General features: G+C 37.4%; 1 protein-coding gene across 1 annotated transcript in view; it reads left to right on the plus strand.

Annotated features, from left to right (window-relative positions):
- Window positions 1-17234, plus strand: part of LOC126419598 (peripheral-type benzodiazepine receptor-associated protein 1-like) — an 843217-nt gene that overhangs the window by 545787 nt on the left and 280196 nt on the right. The gene's annotated exons all lie outside the window — the stretch shown is intronic.

A 17234-nucleotide genomic window follows, 5' to 3' on the forward strand; every position in this document is an offset into this window, starting at 1 on the left:
GCCTCACCTAAGTAAACTTGTTAGATGTAAAGCCTTCAAAACACTGACAGTGCTGAAGCTGTTTGCATGCTCATCATTTGATAATTTGTGTATATATTACCTCCAAATATTCCAATATTGTGGAAGTAAACCCACATCGCATGCTGTTGTATCTTTCTGTAAGTAGCTGCAAGAAACTGTACTGCAATATACCACAAGGCTTCACTTCATTATATTTGCTTTGTTTCACTTCCTCCTACAATTTCTATGCCCAAAAAAAGATAAATAGTAGTCATAAAAATTACTAGGGATGGAATAGTGTGAAAGTATGTATTAATGGCCAACTACGTTATTGACAAGTTTCAATTTTATTGATCTGGACATTTTCTACTTGTAACTTATTTTTATTTATTATTTTTGTGGTCATAGAAGTTGAACATTTACTTTTCAATTAAAAGTTAGTGTCGTTAATCAGGAATAAAATGTTTTTTTTAACAACTGTAGAATTTATTTCTGTAACACAAAATACACATGTCATAAGGAAAGACTTTCCTTGCTACAGTATGATTGAATACTAAATTAAACAGAAAAATAAGAGAATAAGAACGTTAAAAAAGAAGATCTTCAGAGATAGTGTCTAAACTTGCAGGGACCATATACTGCATATTGAATAGCTGTTAGAAGATAATGCTAACATATTCTGTGATACCTTTATAAAAAATTGTAGCAAAAGAAGCTTAAAATTATGGAGAAAAGTTACTCTTGTGTGTGATTAGTGAGTGGATAAACAAGAACAAAATGACAATGAAAATGGAAAAAAATTAAAAACGGTTATGGAAGTTTTAAAGTTAAAATAAACCTGATAGCTCCTTACCACAATTTTTAATTTTGATCTGTATGATTATTTGATCTCTCTTATAGAAAATCTGTTATGCTTCCCCTGTTAGCTATTCTAAAAAGATGATATGGGTAAATATTACCCATTGGAGTGTAATTTCCAATTGTTTAATTCAGTATAATATTGATTTAGCATTTAAGTTGCAGATTATGACTAATGATCATTTTATTGCTTTCATATTGTAATATGCTTGTGTGCAAGCTTTAGTATATGTCTTCTTTGGCTTATTGTTGAATCTTGTTGATTGCAAAGCTTCAAATTAATCAATAAACAATAACGTAATTACATTTTATGACACAGTCTGCAAGCAGTGAAATAACACAAGCACTGTCTGTCATTACAGCTTTGCTGTATGAACACCCTCACTTTGAAATATATGGTTAAGTTCTCTCTTGTGGTTTTTCTATAATTGAAATGCACATGTGTTTTTCCTCGGTACATAAATCACATAGGTTTCCACATTTGTCAATTATGTTGGTATGTGAAACAAGAAAAAACAATTATTTCCAAGCAAGTCCGAAGTTTGATCACTTCTTTGTAATATTCTTTAAAATTTAGTACAGAATGCCCCATCTTTTTTCTCTTTGCAATTTTGCTATCTCCTTCCTACAAATTTCTGTAAACATGCAAATTTGCTTAGCTGCACTCTGAATGCTGTAAAAAGAACAGTGTGTAATGCTGTTTGTCAAAAAAAAAAAAAAAGTATTATTATTGTAGAATATAGGATTTTAAGTGTTATTTTATTAGTTTTCCCAAGAAGCAAGAAATAACAATTTGAATAAAACAGACTGAGCATATAAATTTTTTGATTAGCACTTATCCTTATTTGAGTAGAACAAACTGGGAGATGTAAGAAAAAACACCTAAGTTAGTAGTTGGTAGTCTTAAAAGAACTTTTCGACAACTTCCTATTTCTCTGCCATATGTAGTAATGTATCACTAGCTATTAAGTGGTAAAGATTACAATTGTCAATTGAAACTAACCCAGACTTTGGGTTACACTACAGATCAGTCTGTCATCACAGTTAGAGTATTAGTTGGGGTGGGGGGTCTGGGGGCACATTATCACACTCTAGTTAAATGTTTATATACTGTATACTCTTTCCATCTTATAATCAGCTTCTAAATAACACCAAAAGACAACTCCAAGATAAGATCTATAGGTAGCATTATTACCCGACACATCACATTACCCGCCATTTTATACAACTGTAGTGTCAGGATGGGTTGAGGAGCATAAGTCAGCATCTAGGACTGATCCTGTTCACTCTAGCATATGGAATGAAAAGGGGAGTTGTCAAAAAATGGAGATTTTTTCTCCTTCTATTCTACAGAGTACAATTGGTCTGTCATCTGCTATGACTGCATACGGCACCACACATTGTGGTGGAGAGCATTTTGCTCTGAATGGGAGGGGCAGGAGGATTCATCTGTAAGGTAGGAGGGCTGATGGGCAAGACAGCAATCAACTGCTTTGGCCACTCTCTCACTGGCTGTCCTGCATAATCCACATAACTGATCTTTGCTCTCCCTTTGCTTGGTTTTGAATCTTCTGAAAGCACTACTTGCTCACCCACTCTGTGGTTACTGTCCCTAACTCAGCTGAGCTGAGTGTGGGATTCAACCCCAGTGCTGTGGAGCTCCTTATGTAACTTAAAAAAAAGTAATAATAATAATAATAATGCTTTCATTTAGCCTTAACACCACTTTGGGCTGTACAATCTCCACCACCCTTCTGAAAGACCTGGTTATGTGTCATTAATAAACTTTGATAATCAAGAAATGTATAACTGTTGAAGAGGCTTCGCGAAAGTTAGTTAACATTTAATGTTTTAAGAAAAGGGGACTTACCCTAATAGAGAGTGTAAATCAAATGTTAAAAACATGCTAGGGGCAGGAGGTACAATGTTTCAGTATTGCAATAAATCATGTTCACAAGTATTAGTTCTTGTAGCGGCTTGTTTACAATGTTACTTCCAAATGTGCGATGTTGTCAGAGTTGCTGCAGTAGCCAGTTGTCAGCCAGGTGTGGCTGTGAGCATGGTAGAGGCAATTAGCTGGTCTGTAGCTAAGCCAGTGCATGGTTACATGGACATTGTGATAAGGTCTCTGTGTCAAGGCTGGTATGGCACTCATGGACGGGAGTCACATCAGTGTGGATTCAAATAGGGGGGGGGGGGGGGAGGGGGCAGGAGAGTAATAATGACTATCATTAGAAATACATCAATTTCCTATTAAAGGCATGATTGCAAAAGACATGAATTACAGAAACTTTACATAACTCATAACAGTTAGTAAACACATGATATTTAAAGTTAACAGATTTAAGTTTTCTGTTTATAAATCTGGTCTGATTAGACCTGCAGCAGAACTGGACAAATTACTAGAAATAGATTACATATCTTAACCTAAAGGAAGGTCATATGTATTAATGGCAGCCCTTTTGCTGTTTTGACATCACGGAGTCACATGCTTGTACAATTTGGTACTGTTTAAAACATCATGCATAGTAGCGGCGGAACTATTCAACTCTTATTTTTACCTATATTCTTATGGCGATGGACTAAAAAGCAGTTAATGAGTAACCTGTATGTGATGGTACAGTTTGATGACTTATAGTGACATTCATAGTTCTGCTCTCTCCAGGCTGGCAGCAGTAAACTTAACCTTGACAAATTTCTTATTGTTTTAGTTGTTTTTCATAAGTAGGCACAGGGGTGATTAAAGCATTAATGTGATGAAGAACTCAAGGACTCATATGAATTATTTCACTTCTGTATCAAGTAACCTGAATAAATGTGTAATCTGTGGTTATAAGCATTGAGCTTGGCTGTTTTATATCATACATAAATATCCTTAAAAGCTTTCTCATGGCAATATAAATCACTTGCTGAATATGTTTGTAGTTGACTCTATCAGGTAGAGCTACAGTGTACGTAAAGTTTTCAAACAAAGTGTAAAATAGTGGTGTTATGATGTACAGATGTTTCACTCAAGTGTATAGGTCTTGGCTCATTCATAAAATCAGGATACAATGAAGTATTCATAAACTCATATGTGTTGCAGGTTATGTATAATTACAGTATAACAGTGTTATTTCCTTGCTCAGGTAGCTTCAACCTCTTTTTTTATGTAGCAATTAACTGAGAATGAACATTAGACTAAAATGTAGCACAATATCAAATATGCAATTCAATGTGGGTTCCTCCTGTACGATGGATGACTCAATAAAATTAAGCAGTTATTCTCCAAAAGTGTTCAAGTTGTAGCGCAAGAGGTAGTTTCTGATAGATCCTCTAATGGAGTGTAATTTGTAGTCTTTGAATTATTTAATGTTAAGATGTGAGTTGTGAGTATGTATTCCTGACTGATGTTTATTGGTAAGCATTTGAGAGACCTTTTATGACATCTTACATCTGTTTCTAGAGGTCTTTTGTCTGACACAAATACAAACACATATTGTCATAAACATGAAAAGCGCAAGCAAATTCATACTCTGTACAGGGGGCAGCAGTACGTTTCCTTGGAAATGGTCTTCATCCTCCCAGTATGTTGCATAAATAAAACTTCCATCAAACTTCATTCAGCAATAACATTGATGTTATTGGCATCAGTCGATCCTTCTTTTTCTTTGGCTTTATTGTTGTGGCATTTTTGCATGATATAGTTGTTTTGGAAGGAGAGGCAGGCAGAGCTAATCGAGACGATGCAGTTCATCCTTGATATGGCTTTAGCCAGTCATAATGTGTTATGGTAGTATGATTGGATAACCTTATTTCAACATTTACAGAGAAGTTACCTGTAAGAGTGGGTAAGGGCCCTCATAAGGAGGAGTGAACTTGGCTCACCCTTTCTTCACCACAGGACTCTGAAGCAATACCAAATCACCAGGCTTGTATTCAGGAAGCATAGTGCCTTTGTTTGCTATGTTCCAATTGTTTTTATGTGGTTTTATAATTACTATGCTTAAACTTATGTTGTTTGAGATGGCAGGCTACGTTTTTCACTTTGCCTACATTGATGCCAGACCCATTTTGTCAATTCAAGAGATGAATTCATGGGTCTCCCATAAATGGTTTCATATGGGGAGTATCCTGTTGCCTGATGGACATGGCTCTTTGTACACAGAAGTGACGAATGCTACATATCTGTCCCAATCTAATTGTGTTTTTGGTGCATAATATGATAACATTCACACAGTAGTGTTGTGCACTTGCTCCAAGGACCCACTGGCTTTAGGGCAAAAGGGTGTAGTTCACCATTCTTTGATTCATAACATTTTGCAAACTTGTGCAAACAGTTCCAACATGAAACTTGATCCTTGGTCAGTGAGTATTGCATTGGGACTTTTTAAAGGCAGTACCAAGTGATTGAAAAATGCGCAAGCAACAGTTTCAGTGGTCATATCTGCAAGTGGTATCAAAATTAAGTATCAGAAAAGTGATCAGTAATTGACTGTATATATTTATTATTCTTGGTGCTTTGTGGAAATGGGCCACAGATATCCAAGGCCACAATTTGAAATGGTTTTGATGCTAATGTTAATGTTTTCAAAGGAATTTAGTTCCTGATGGAGGCGTGCTCTTTGTGCACAAGGCAGACAATTTTTATGTACTTCGAAATGTTTATTTGTCGACCTCTCTGCCAGTAATTTGAGGCTACTCTTGCATTTTTAGCTTGTTGCCCATTATGACAGGCCTGTAAAATGTTATGACACTGTGCTATTATTCATTGTTTTCATTCTTTTGGTAATACTTCTCTGTTACCCAATGGGGTTTTGCAACGTACTATACTGTCTTCTATGACAAAATCAGAGAGTGATGCATCCTGATGGCATTCAATATCTCTCTTGTAATTCTTTCAGTTCTTCTAGGGAGACATCAGCTGTTTGCATAAGTCTTACTTTTTCTGCTAAGCACATCAGTATTTCCATACAAACTAGTGTGGCTTAGTCTGTAACCACAGTGAAATGGCATCCATAAAAGCAGCATATAAAGTAATTTATGCCAAATATGAGAACTAACAATTCTTTCTCAGTAGTGCTGTAGTTAATTTCTTCAGAATTTATTTGCCTGGAGGTATAACCTATTGGTCTTTCCTCACCATCAGTTTGCTGGCTCAAAACGGCCCCAACCAAGTAATCCAATGCATCCGTTGAAAGTCTGGGTGTACTGATAGAGGTGAACTAGTCAAATTGTTTTTAATTTTTTTACTCACTGTCTCACTCTCCTCTGTGCATTCAAACACTGTGACTTTCTTGAATAGACTTGTCCGTGGTTTTGCTGTTATAGCATAATCTTATTCAAATTGATAAAAATAATTGGCTAAGCTAAGAAAAGATTGTAATTCTTTAATTTTTATGACACTGTGAAATTATCCACTGCCTCAGTTAGCCTCGGATCTGCTTAACTCGTTCTGAACTAAAGACATCTCCCAGGTACTGAACCTATGACTATGGAAAAGAACAATTTTCTAACTTTAAACTTAAGTTTGCATTTTGGCGTTAAGAATACATTTCTTAATATCTTGGCTAGGTAAATCTTTGAAAAGTGGCAGGCACATTTGTTAGACCAAAAAACATGTCTAAGAATACATGCAGTCCAGATAGAACCAAAAAAATAGTTTTCGGTCAGAATCTTATGATACGATATCCAAAATGCATGTCAAGGGTGGTAAAGTATTTCCAGTTTCCTAATCTGTTTAAGGTCTCATCGATACATGAAGTGGATAGGTAACAGGTGTGGTAACCTTGTTTACTGCCCTCATGTCGACACACAGATGATAGGTTCTTTCCCCATTGATTGATTCTTTGTGCACAGCAACAAGAGGACTTGAGCACAGACTTGCAGAGGATTGAATTATCTCCACAGCCAATGCTGTTGAACAATATGTATCTTTAACAACAGACTGTAGATGGTATGGTATTCAATATCCTTTCTGTGCAATTGGTCTTGCATCCCCCATGGGATTTTTGCGCTGTATGAGGGCAGTAGCTGGCAAATACTGCCTTTCCTCAAACAACCATGTATATTCCTCTAAAACTGGGTGCTAAATGTGTTGCTTTGATTCAGGCAAGTGTGCGAACTTCTTCATTAACTGATCTTTCTTTTTAATCTGTTTTGGCTTTGCTACTTCAGTTTCTATAACCTCCCCATCACTGGCCAAGATTGTATCATGTGGTATTTTGTATCCCATTGACCAAAATTGTCAACACATCTAGCTACTTGAAACTTGTTCCCTTTAATATTGGGTTCACTCAAATCTCTTTTAACATGCACCTGCAACCTGTTGAGAAAATCATTCTGGGTGAGCAGATCGAACAGAAAGTCTGATCTCTGTGCTTCCCAGTCTTTGATATCGATCCAGAGAACTCTTCCCATTCCACTGCTGAATTTTACAGCTGTGGTAGTTTTCAGTGCCCATATATGCGGCTCGGTTGGGGCTTGCGAGGTGGTCCCCCATTCTCAAGTTCCTCACGATTGTGACACACCCTCACTGCTCAAACAATGTATGGAATCACTGAATTGAATATGTGTGTTTTAGGATCTGTCATAGCCTGATAATGTGTTAGGAAATCATTCCCTAAGATAACATCAAAGTCCCATCTGTGTTTCTTTACTACTTCCATATAAAAGATATACTTTTTTTCCTTCAGTGTGCAAGTTTATTGCACAGCTGCCTACAGGAATGATTATCTCGTCCCCCAAGTCCACTTATATTGTAATGTGGCAGTCTTCGCACGTGCCTGTCATTGTGAGAAAAAGAAAGAAAAAAACTAAACTGAGCTCTGGTAGTCACAAGAATTACAGGCTTCCCTCTGAACAGCTTGCCCTCTAAAACTAAATTTGCCACCTAAGTGGGCTCTCCCCTCTTTATAGGGTACATTTATTTCATTTGGGCTGAGGGTTGGTAGCAGAACCTGCTCCACACTCATTTCCCTGTGTATTAGTACTCTTGTTTGACTGTTAATTTTTTTGTTACCTGCTGGCACATTTCTCTTGGGGAAATTTGACCACTTTGTGGGCAAGGATCCTGTTTGTGTCTGGCAGTATGGCATTTCCTACAACAGGGATCCCAGCAGTAGTGAGCTGTATGGTTGGGATTCCTGCATCTTTGATAGTTCATGTTAGTAATGAACACGTGTTGCACTTAGCTGGTGTGAGGCAGGTCGAATACAAATCTTCCTGCTTCCTGATGTAATAGACCAAGTCTGACTGCTTCATGCAAGGAAGTGTGGGAGGCTACCTTTACATTACTCCCTATTTGTGGATTGGTTCCACATATGAGTACATTGATTGCTCTCACTTCAGCTTCTTCAGTTAACACTTCTTTATGTGTATTATCTCCTCCTAGGGTGCATGAGCCACAAGATGCTGCCCTAATTCTGCTGGCAAATGCTTAAAAACCCTTCCTGCTTTTCTGTCTAAGGGTGGAAAACCATCATGGCAACAGCTAATCCAGCGTTTGTTGGAGTAGCTCCCTGCTAACCCCATTGCCAAGAATTCAAAACTGTGTGCTTTCGAAATGTGTCTACTGACTCAAAATAAGATCATGCATCATCTGATAGCTTCAGTTTGGTGACATTTAACAAAAAATGGTCTGGCCATGTGCAGGTACGTCCCATGTCTCTGACATTTGAAAAAATTGTTGTTACATTTTCATCTGGCTTTCCAGAAAAAGAAGGTACAAAAGCTGGAAATTTACAGGCTATATTTGATACTAGTTTTCCAGTTTCAACCTTTGGAGCTCTTGAAGGGCCCGGAGTTGCTGCTCTGGATACACCTTCACGAGTTATCACATTAAGCCATTCCTTTAACTCTATTTTTTCAAATGCCAGTGTGCTTATCTGCTGTAGCAGTAAAGTAATGCAATCAGGCTCATCCGTGGCCAGTTGAGCTCTTTCCACTGGTTGACAAGGACATAAATCAGCTATAGTTACAAAACTGGGTCTGATTCCAAGCAGATGTACACAAAAAGAGTTCTTGCTCTATTCTAGATAATGAAAAGATCCCTCAGCAGAAGATTGCCGAAGTTGTTAAGTAGCAGAATGCAATGCTGCAACACTTGCATCATGCAGAGGTGGTAGTGGCATTGGAGGTGGTGGAGGCATTGGCATCAGTGAAGGCGGCATGGGTCTCAGCAGCAGCACGATGGCTGTGTCGGCAGCGACTTCACTGGAGTCAGCCCATGGTGGTGGGCTGTCTGTCAGAGTGATGTAGCCCATTGCGGTCCAGCAACAGCAGCAGCTTGCCTCTGCTTGGCTTGAACAGCAGTGGTGCATTGCTGATAGCACACTTGGCAGCGTTAGTTAGCCATCCCGGTTGACTGCTCTCACAGGTGTGCTCAGAATGCAAACTTATGTGCAAGCACACCATGCACACATTCAGCACAGGTGGCCGTTTAAACTGTGACAAGGTACCACTGGGCACAAGTGTTTCTACCAGGTCTTGTGACTAGTCAGGAACAAGTCTTGTGGACCTGATGGTAGTGATCCCACTTCCAGTCACCGTCAATGGGAGGAGCGGGTGAACTCATCTCTAGGGCAGAAAGGCTGTAGACAAGAGAGAAATCCTTTGCTACAGCCACTGTCTCACTTACCAACTTGCACACCCCACATGACCTATCTCTGTCTCCTATTAGTTGGCTTTGAACCTTCTGAAAGCATTACTTGCTCAGCAGTCACATGGATAGTTTCCCTAACTCAGTGGAACCAATCATGGTATTGAACCCCATGTTTACACAATGAAATACACACTCCTGCAAGAGAGAGCTCTTATAGCTACATAACAGCTAATGTTACAGAACATACTTCTATTAAATTAATAATAAAATCCCAGAATGTTTCAGAATACACAAAAGTGGGAGGAAAAAAAATGAGGAAAGGAGGATGCGAAGAATGTCTTATGCGCATTGTAAGTACATATCTCTATCCACAAGACCGCTGTACACTTTGGCACTTCATTGTCTTCAATTAGTCATTGTCTTGAAATGGCATACTCTCATAACACACACCAGTAGATGCAGAAGAAGGCCGCTGCAACCGTGTCTGAAACGTTGAGTTTCTTCATCAGTAGTTTCATACAACTTGACGTGGTAGTACACACAGAAAACTTACATGTCGATTGACTCTGGCCATAGAAGCATATGCAATTATATGCAGATATAATTTGAAAACAACAAAATCTGAAAATTTTTGAGCATCAATATGACATTTCCCACCATTTTCCTACAAAAACCATATCAATAATGACAGGTCTATGAGAGCTTCTTTAGTGTGTTGGTGCTTTGAAGTAGTGGATATTCATAGGCCATATATTATAATATAAAACCCACCAAATAGGATGAAATCTAATATGGCATTTCCCAAGTTCTGCTTGAGACACAGACCTGATGTAGATGTAATGTAGGATGGCTAGGCTGAAGGAACTGAGTCTTCAGAGGGCCTCATAAGATTTGTTATCAGTGGAAGCCATGCCCCTAAGCCTCTGGTAAATAGAGATGAGTGTCATTTCAAGGTGCACCCTTAAAGTAGCTATTACCTGTTTGAAAATTTCACTTCAAATCTGATCTGTAACAGTTCCAGAAACATTGTCTGTCATTATGTAAATTTGTCATGGAAATATATGAAATGCTTCCTGAGAATTTAAATTCTGTAATCCATTTTTGTGAAATGGTGCCTGTTCTATTGTAATATTTGTATCCCAGAAGGGAGCACAATACCTTTAAAGTTCAAATAAAGAGCAACCACAGAACAAAATGTGTATAATTTAGTTACAATATGGAAATTCTTACTTTCTGAAATAATTTTGTGCTCTACTCCTTAAAATTACTTATCATAGTTACTCCAACTGCCTTGAAATTCAATTTTGCTGTAACCAGCAACTTATTATAACTCTCAAGTAATTTTCTTTCAGTATGCTGATTCAATCACAGTGTCAATTATTATTTCTTTCCTATGTTGCTCCTCTTTATGCAGTAGTTTGGATCGCTTTGCATACTTGTCACCACTAGCAACAACAACTCCTAGTGCTTCCTCTCTTGCATTACACATTGATGCACTGATCTGTGAGATTTGCTTATTCTCTGCCGAAATTTATGAGTTTGTAAAAGAAATGTTTCATAATTTGTTTTTATTACTTCTATTTTTTGTTCTCTCCCCTTAATAGTCATTCAGTCAGTTGCACTATTTATGTCACATAGCATATGTAATTATGATGTGTACCACATACATTTAATATAGTACTGCAGAATCCTTAGCAAAATATAAATACTAGAATGAGTAGTGATAACTATCCACCATACTTAGCTCCATAGCTATGACAGCTATTGAATGCTTGTGCTGTGAAACTTGACTCAAATTCTGGTGATGCAAGAAATTTTCAACATCAATATTTGGCCAGCTAGGGGAGTTAACTGAACTATCTCTTGAAATCTCTCAGCCAACAGGACCTTACTGTTCAAGTACAGATGAGATACTGAACAGAAGATGCTCACTTGAAAAAAACCTGAACATGGTAGTTCAGGTTACAAACTTCAGTTTTTTTCTAAAGCACATACACACACATTTACATACACAGCTGAATTTTTCCAACCTTTCTGCCCAGCTGAGTGAGCTCTTTTTGGATGGAGTGGCTAAGAAGAACTATCAGAGGCAAAGGATGGGTAGAGATGGAATGGAATGATGCGGAAAGAGAGCGAGAATATTTTGGAGGCAGTTCACATGTTCCTGATTTAGAAAAGTTTTGGTTGGTGCTAGGATCTAGATGATACAAGTTATGAAGGTGGAATATACCCATGACAAGACTGGAATAGAACGTGCTGGTTGGCTACATTGGTTGTGCCAGGAAGAGCTCCCACAAGTTAAAACTCCATTACCACAAATACTATAAAATCTAGTACTCTGTTATAAAAAATAAAACCCTTCAAAAACAAAGAAAAACTAATCATATTACATAATACAACAACAAAGAAAAACACTGAGGCCATAGAAACTGAGTTCCCAGTTAGTAATTGTGCCAAAAATTATGGCACATTCACATTTTTGGTCACCAGTGCCAGTGATTACTTTCTCATAGTGGCACCAAGCATCCCAGCTGCTCATAAGTGCCAGTTACATATGAGTTATATTTACTCCAGCATACAGCAATTACAAAAATAGTACCATTAGAGAAAACAACAAATCATTGTCTCACTAAAAAATATAAATGTTTCTGGCAACCAAGATTTAAAACATTGTGTTGACTTGATGAGGCCACTCTTCAGATAAGTTTTTAATTAGTCAGTGACTATGGATTTTTTCTAATATACATAAATATACAGTTGTTCATCTCTAGAAACCGAGAAAAGTAAGTAACTTCTTAATTTCATGGACAATTAATTCATTCTAACCTTCTTTTCCTTCTCTTTAGGTAGTAGGCTTGTGACACACACAGTTTTGTTTTTCTGTGTATACTATTTTGTCACCTTCATACATAGTTCCTTATCTTGAGAGGCATTCTTCCAACCATTCCAAAGTGTGTTTGTTCTTTTACATACTGTCTCCATTCTTAGATACATCATTTCTAAATACATGGCTGTTGCTCTCATGTTTTCTACTTGTGGCCCATAATTCACTATAACAGCATAAGACCTGCCATTGCATTTTTTATCCTGCATACATTCATATACATGGATAGTGCTTTATCTAAGTCGGTATCATAGATAATGGAATATATCAGTTTAGGTAATTAAAATAATTAAGTTGCTCCGTTATTGTGTTAGTAACAGCAACTTTTTTTTATTGTGAGATATTCTCAAAATTCTTTTTTTTCTATTTTTCTCTGTTTTCAGTTCATATTCTTTAAAAGTTATCTCCATGACAAAGGTTCACTATTTGATTGCTCATCGTTTTGTGTTTGCGGTATAAGATAGCCAGCTAATAAAAGTCATCTTAAACCTGTGTGTATGTATGTGTGTGTGTGTGTGTGTGTGTGTGTGTGTGTGTGTGTGTGTGAGCGAGAGAGAGAGAGAGAGAGAGAATGTCACAGAGATGCTGTACAAACTGAACTGCCACACATTTGAAGATACAGACAAACTATCATGAGAAAGTCTACTTACAAAATTTCAGGAACCAATTTTAAATGTTGATTCCCTAAGGATGTACTACAATCCTCCTATGTGTCACTCCCAGTATACATTTCCTAGCTGCATAGACCATGCATTCAAGGATCATCTCACAGTGATGTAGAATTTGTCAGGGTAATACTGTGCAAATCAGTTGGACAAAATATACAACACATACTTGTAGTAAATTCTGTTCATTTGCTGTTTATTTCTGCAGAAATTACCATGTTCTTTTATAAATCCTTTGATGCATTTGTTAGATAAATGGTGTATGCCCTCTTTTTCAAAATACCCCAGAGCTTTTCTCTGTTAACAATAAGTAAGACTTTTGAGGTCATTGAAATTCCAAGTGAGTCTCTCTGTTAAATGATCTGTGTCTTTCTATTTTCAGTTTGATTATGAAAATAGCAGCCAAGCATTCATTGTTAACCTTCAGTTCTAAAACCCATTTGTTCTTTGATTTACAAGCTTTCTGATATTACTTTTTGTCTATAGTTCAGTATTGGGACATATATTTTATAAACTCCATCATATAGTCTGGTTCCACCACAATTTTTCATAGTTGCTACTGTTGGCTTTTTTAAACAACCACAAAGCATAGACCTTTCTCATGCTTTTGTTGTGCCTCCATTTTTATACATCTACACCTACTCTATATTGTACAAACCACTGTGAAGTGGAGGGCAGGGTCTCTTCCCATTGTACCAGTTGGGCTTCATCCCATTCCTTTCATGTATGGAGTGTGGGCCGAATGATTGCTTAACACCTTTGTGCAGTTTTAGCTTAAGCATGGTCTTGCAATTCCCATGGGAGTGATACATGTGTGGTTGTAGTATATCCTTAGAAAAATCATTTAAAGTTGGTTTCTGAAATGTTGTTGGCCTTCTCAAAATAGTTTGCATTTGTCTTCAAGTGTTTGTACAGCATTTCTGTGAGACTCTCCCAAGGACCAGACAACCCTGTTGCCATTTATGCTGCCCTCCTCTGTATATGTTCAGTATCCCCTATTAGTTCTGCTGGTGCTGGTCCTGCATCCCTGAGCAATATTCTAGGACGAGTGGCACAAGTGATTTGTAAGCAGTCTTCTTTGTAGACTCATTCAATTCCACCAATAAACTGAAGTCTGTCACCTATTACTGAGCCTAGAAGGGTCACTCTGATCGAAACACTTCTTTATATTTAAGCTCAGGATATTTGACAACAAATGGATATCAAGTATACTGGACAGTAGTTTTGTGGCTTACTTCTTTACCCTTCTTGTAGATAGGTGTGACCTGTGCTTTCTTCCAAACACCAGGCCCAGTTTTTTTTTGTAAAATATATTTGTGGTAGATTACAGTTAAATGAGGGGCTAACTCAGCCAGAGATGTGGACAGACTCAGATGGAGGTTTCATCAGGTTGTGGGCTTTTGTTGAATTTCAGCGATTTCAGCTGTTTATCAACACTACTAACAGAATGTCTGTATCACTCATTTTTGCTATCATGCAAGAACTAAATGGTGGAAATAACCGTTTATGTATTTTCATTTGTAAAGGAGCATTTGAAAACTGAGTTCCATTCGAAAACTGAGTTCCATTTGAAAACTGAGTTCATTGTTTCTGCATTGCTTTGCTACCCTTAATTTCAGTTCCTGTCTCATCCCTGCATGTCTGGACTCTTAAGTTTGCTATGGATAACACATTACTAGAATTTGCAGTAGCTCTTTGAATAAATCCTCTTTGAAGGTTTCATGCATATCCCTTTTGACAGTCAAAACATTTCATTCAACATCTCCCTCTCTGCCATATGATTTGCTTTACCACTATAATGCAGTAATCTCAGTTTCTTTACAGTGGTTGTATACCCTGGAGGGTCCCTCCCATCATGACCTGTTCTACAATGTACATAATTGCAAAGTATACTGTCAACTATTCTTCTACACTGAGCCACAGTTCTTCTACATCCTCCTGTCCAGAGTTAAGTGTGTCAAGTTCCTCATTCGGATATAACACCTCTGTCCCTTTATCTACTTTACTGAACATACTAATCTTTCTGCTTATTTTAGTCACCCTTTGGTAATCATTGTTGCTACACCTGTCTGAGGGTCACTGAGACCAGTTTCTATCTGGATGTCCTTAGAGATGTCAGGCCTATTTGTTGCTCTTAGATTCAGTACAGCTCCATTGTGAGTGGGCTTTGAGACAATATGTTCTACACGGTTCTCAGAGAATGCATTTGGGAATGTTTCATGGGACATCTTGTCACAATGGCCACTTTCAAATTGTATTTTTCCCAATAGATTGGTTGGTGATTAACTCCCCCACCCCACCAATTCAGTACGACTGGGGAACATACATACTAATGAACTTATGTTTACTCTAAAGTTTTTGTTTGTATCTCAAGGAGAAGCTAGTGGTTGATTGAAGGACCCTATTATAATTTTTTGTCCATCCTTGATGGCACATTTCTTTGGATCTTATTCTGACTTCCCAGATCTCTTATGGCTATTATTATCTCAATTGGATGGGCAGTCATTAATGTGATAAAAACCTTTTGTGCTCCTCACACACAATCAGCTACCCGGGTAGCAGCATTTAATGTGTAGTGCACATCTGACCCATTTAGGAGGATCCTACAATTCTCAAGTGTGTGACACAAGTCCAGAAGTCACAGCCTAGCTTGCCACATAACTTTCAAAGTCTGTGGTTTAGTCCTTCAACTTGACTCAGAACCAGGTGGCTGCAGTCAGTTCTGGGAACAATGCTGCAAATTATGAGTTTTGTTGAAACTCCATGAACAAAGTTGGTCCTCACACTTTTTACTGCCAGTCACTGCAATGATCAAAGAATGACCTTGGAGGCAGCATGTGCCGTTTGTTTCAATATGCATCACAATCTGCAGTCAGTTGCATCCTATTTCCAAGTGGCAACTGGAATAGCCTGTTAGACATGTTGAATGTACAGGCATAAACATTGAATGCACCTGGTGTTCCTTCCCATCCTTTGCTACCTTTTTTGTAATTGGGACTATTATTTGCTGTGTACTTTAACTGCCAACAATTAATATACCCCCTACCCTTTTCGGTTTGCCTCCCCTTGACAAAGGAAACAGCATGTTGCCCAACAGGTGAAGAGAGTCTCACTGACTCAGTTTTGGTTTCATTGAAAGACAGCACTGCAAACGTGCTGGTTAGGAGGAGTGGTATAATGCTCTTAGCTCTCGCTGGTCCCTATCTCCTCCACACAGGATGTCAATCATTACCATTCACATGTCACTCACAGTCAAATCGCCAAGTGTTCATAGATCCCATCCTTCCTGTAGAGAAGACAGGATCTACAGGAGAGGATAATACTTGAGATCCCTTTGGTATCTCTAGTACATGACTCTAAGGAGATATCCAGATATATCCATTCACTACAGCTTCCAATTGTATGACAGTAGTCAAGGTGATTTCCATCTACTCATGAACATTAACTTACTCATCTTATGTTCAAGAACAGCATTCACAGTTGGACTGCTTTGTGGCTTTTACAAAACAGCAAACAAATAACTTAAAACACAGTCAGCAGGCTTATTTCAATTTTGGATTTGTTAAATTAAAGATACTACTAAATTTCTTCAACAATTAAAGAAATTAGTATGTTAAATGATATTTTTATTATGGCAACTGAAAAACCTGGTACAAAAGTTAGCAATATCCTGAAACTTTTTTGAGGTTATACCAACTATCAAACTCGAAAATAGTGTTTATTTACAGTACATGCAGATGATAAACACTCCTGTTGAGAGGGAAAACTAAATGTAATACAATATGTTTGTTATAATACATGTTGCAGTAGTTAAAACACTGATGCTGATTTACTATGAAACAGATTGTGCACAACACTTGTAACTTCTGAAAATTTTTGAAAATATATGTTTATTGCTGTTGATATACACTAAAAGAACAAGTCTTTAAAGAGTAACTGTAAACTGTATGGAATAAGTTACGCACAACACTTATAACTTAGGAAAATTTTTAAAAAATATGTTTGCAAACATCTGAAAATTCTCAAAAACATACTATTTTTTCATGTAACTATACAATGAAATTTGTACCGACTGTTTCAGAACAATGGTACTGTTGTGAAATTTTCTAAAAAGCACAAATTGAGTTTGTAGTTGATGATAAAGTAAGACTTTCTGTCGCACTTGAAAATGCACCAAAATACAAAGTATATCACTATATACATGAGAATTAATACAATCATTTAAACTTTATGGGAATATGATGCC

This window comes from Schistocerca serialis, chromosome 9 (genome assembly GCF_023864345.2).
Source record: "Schistocerca serialis cubense isolate TAMUIC-IGC-003099 chromosome 9, iqSchSeri2.2, whole genome shotgun sequence".
NCBI lineage: Eukaryota > Metazoa > Arthropoda > Insecta > Orthoptera > Acrididae > Schistocerca > Schistocerca serialis.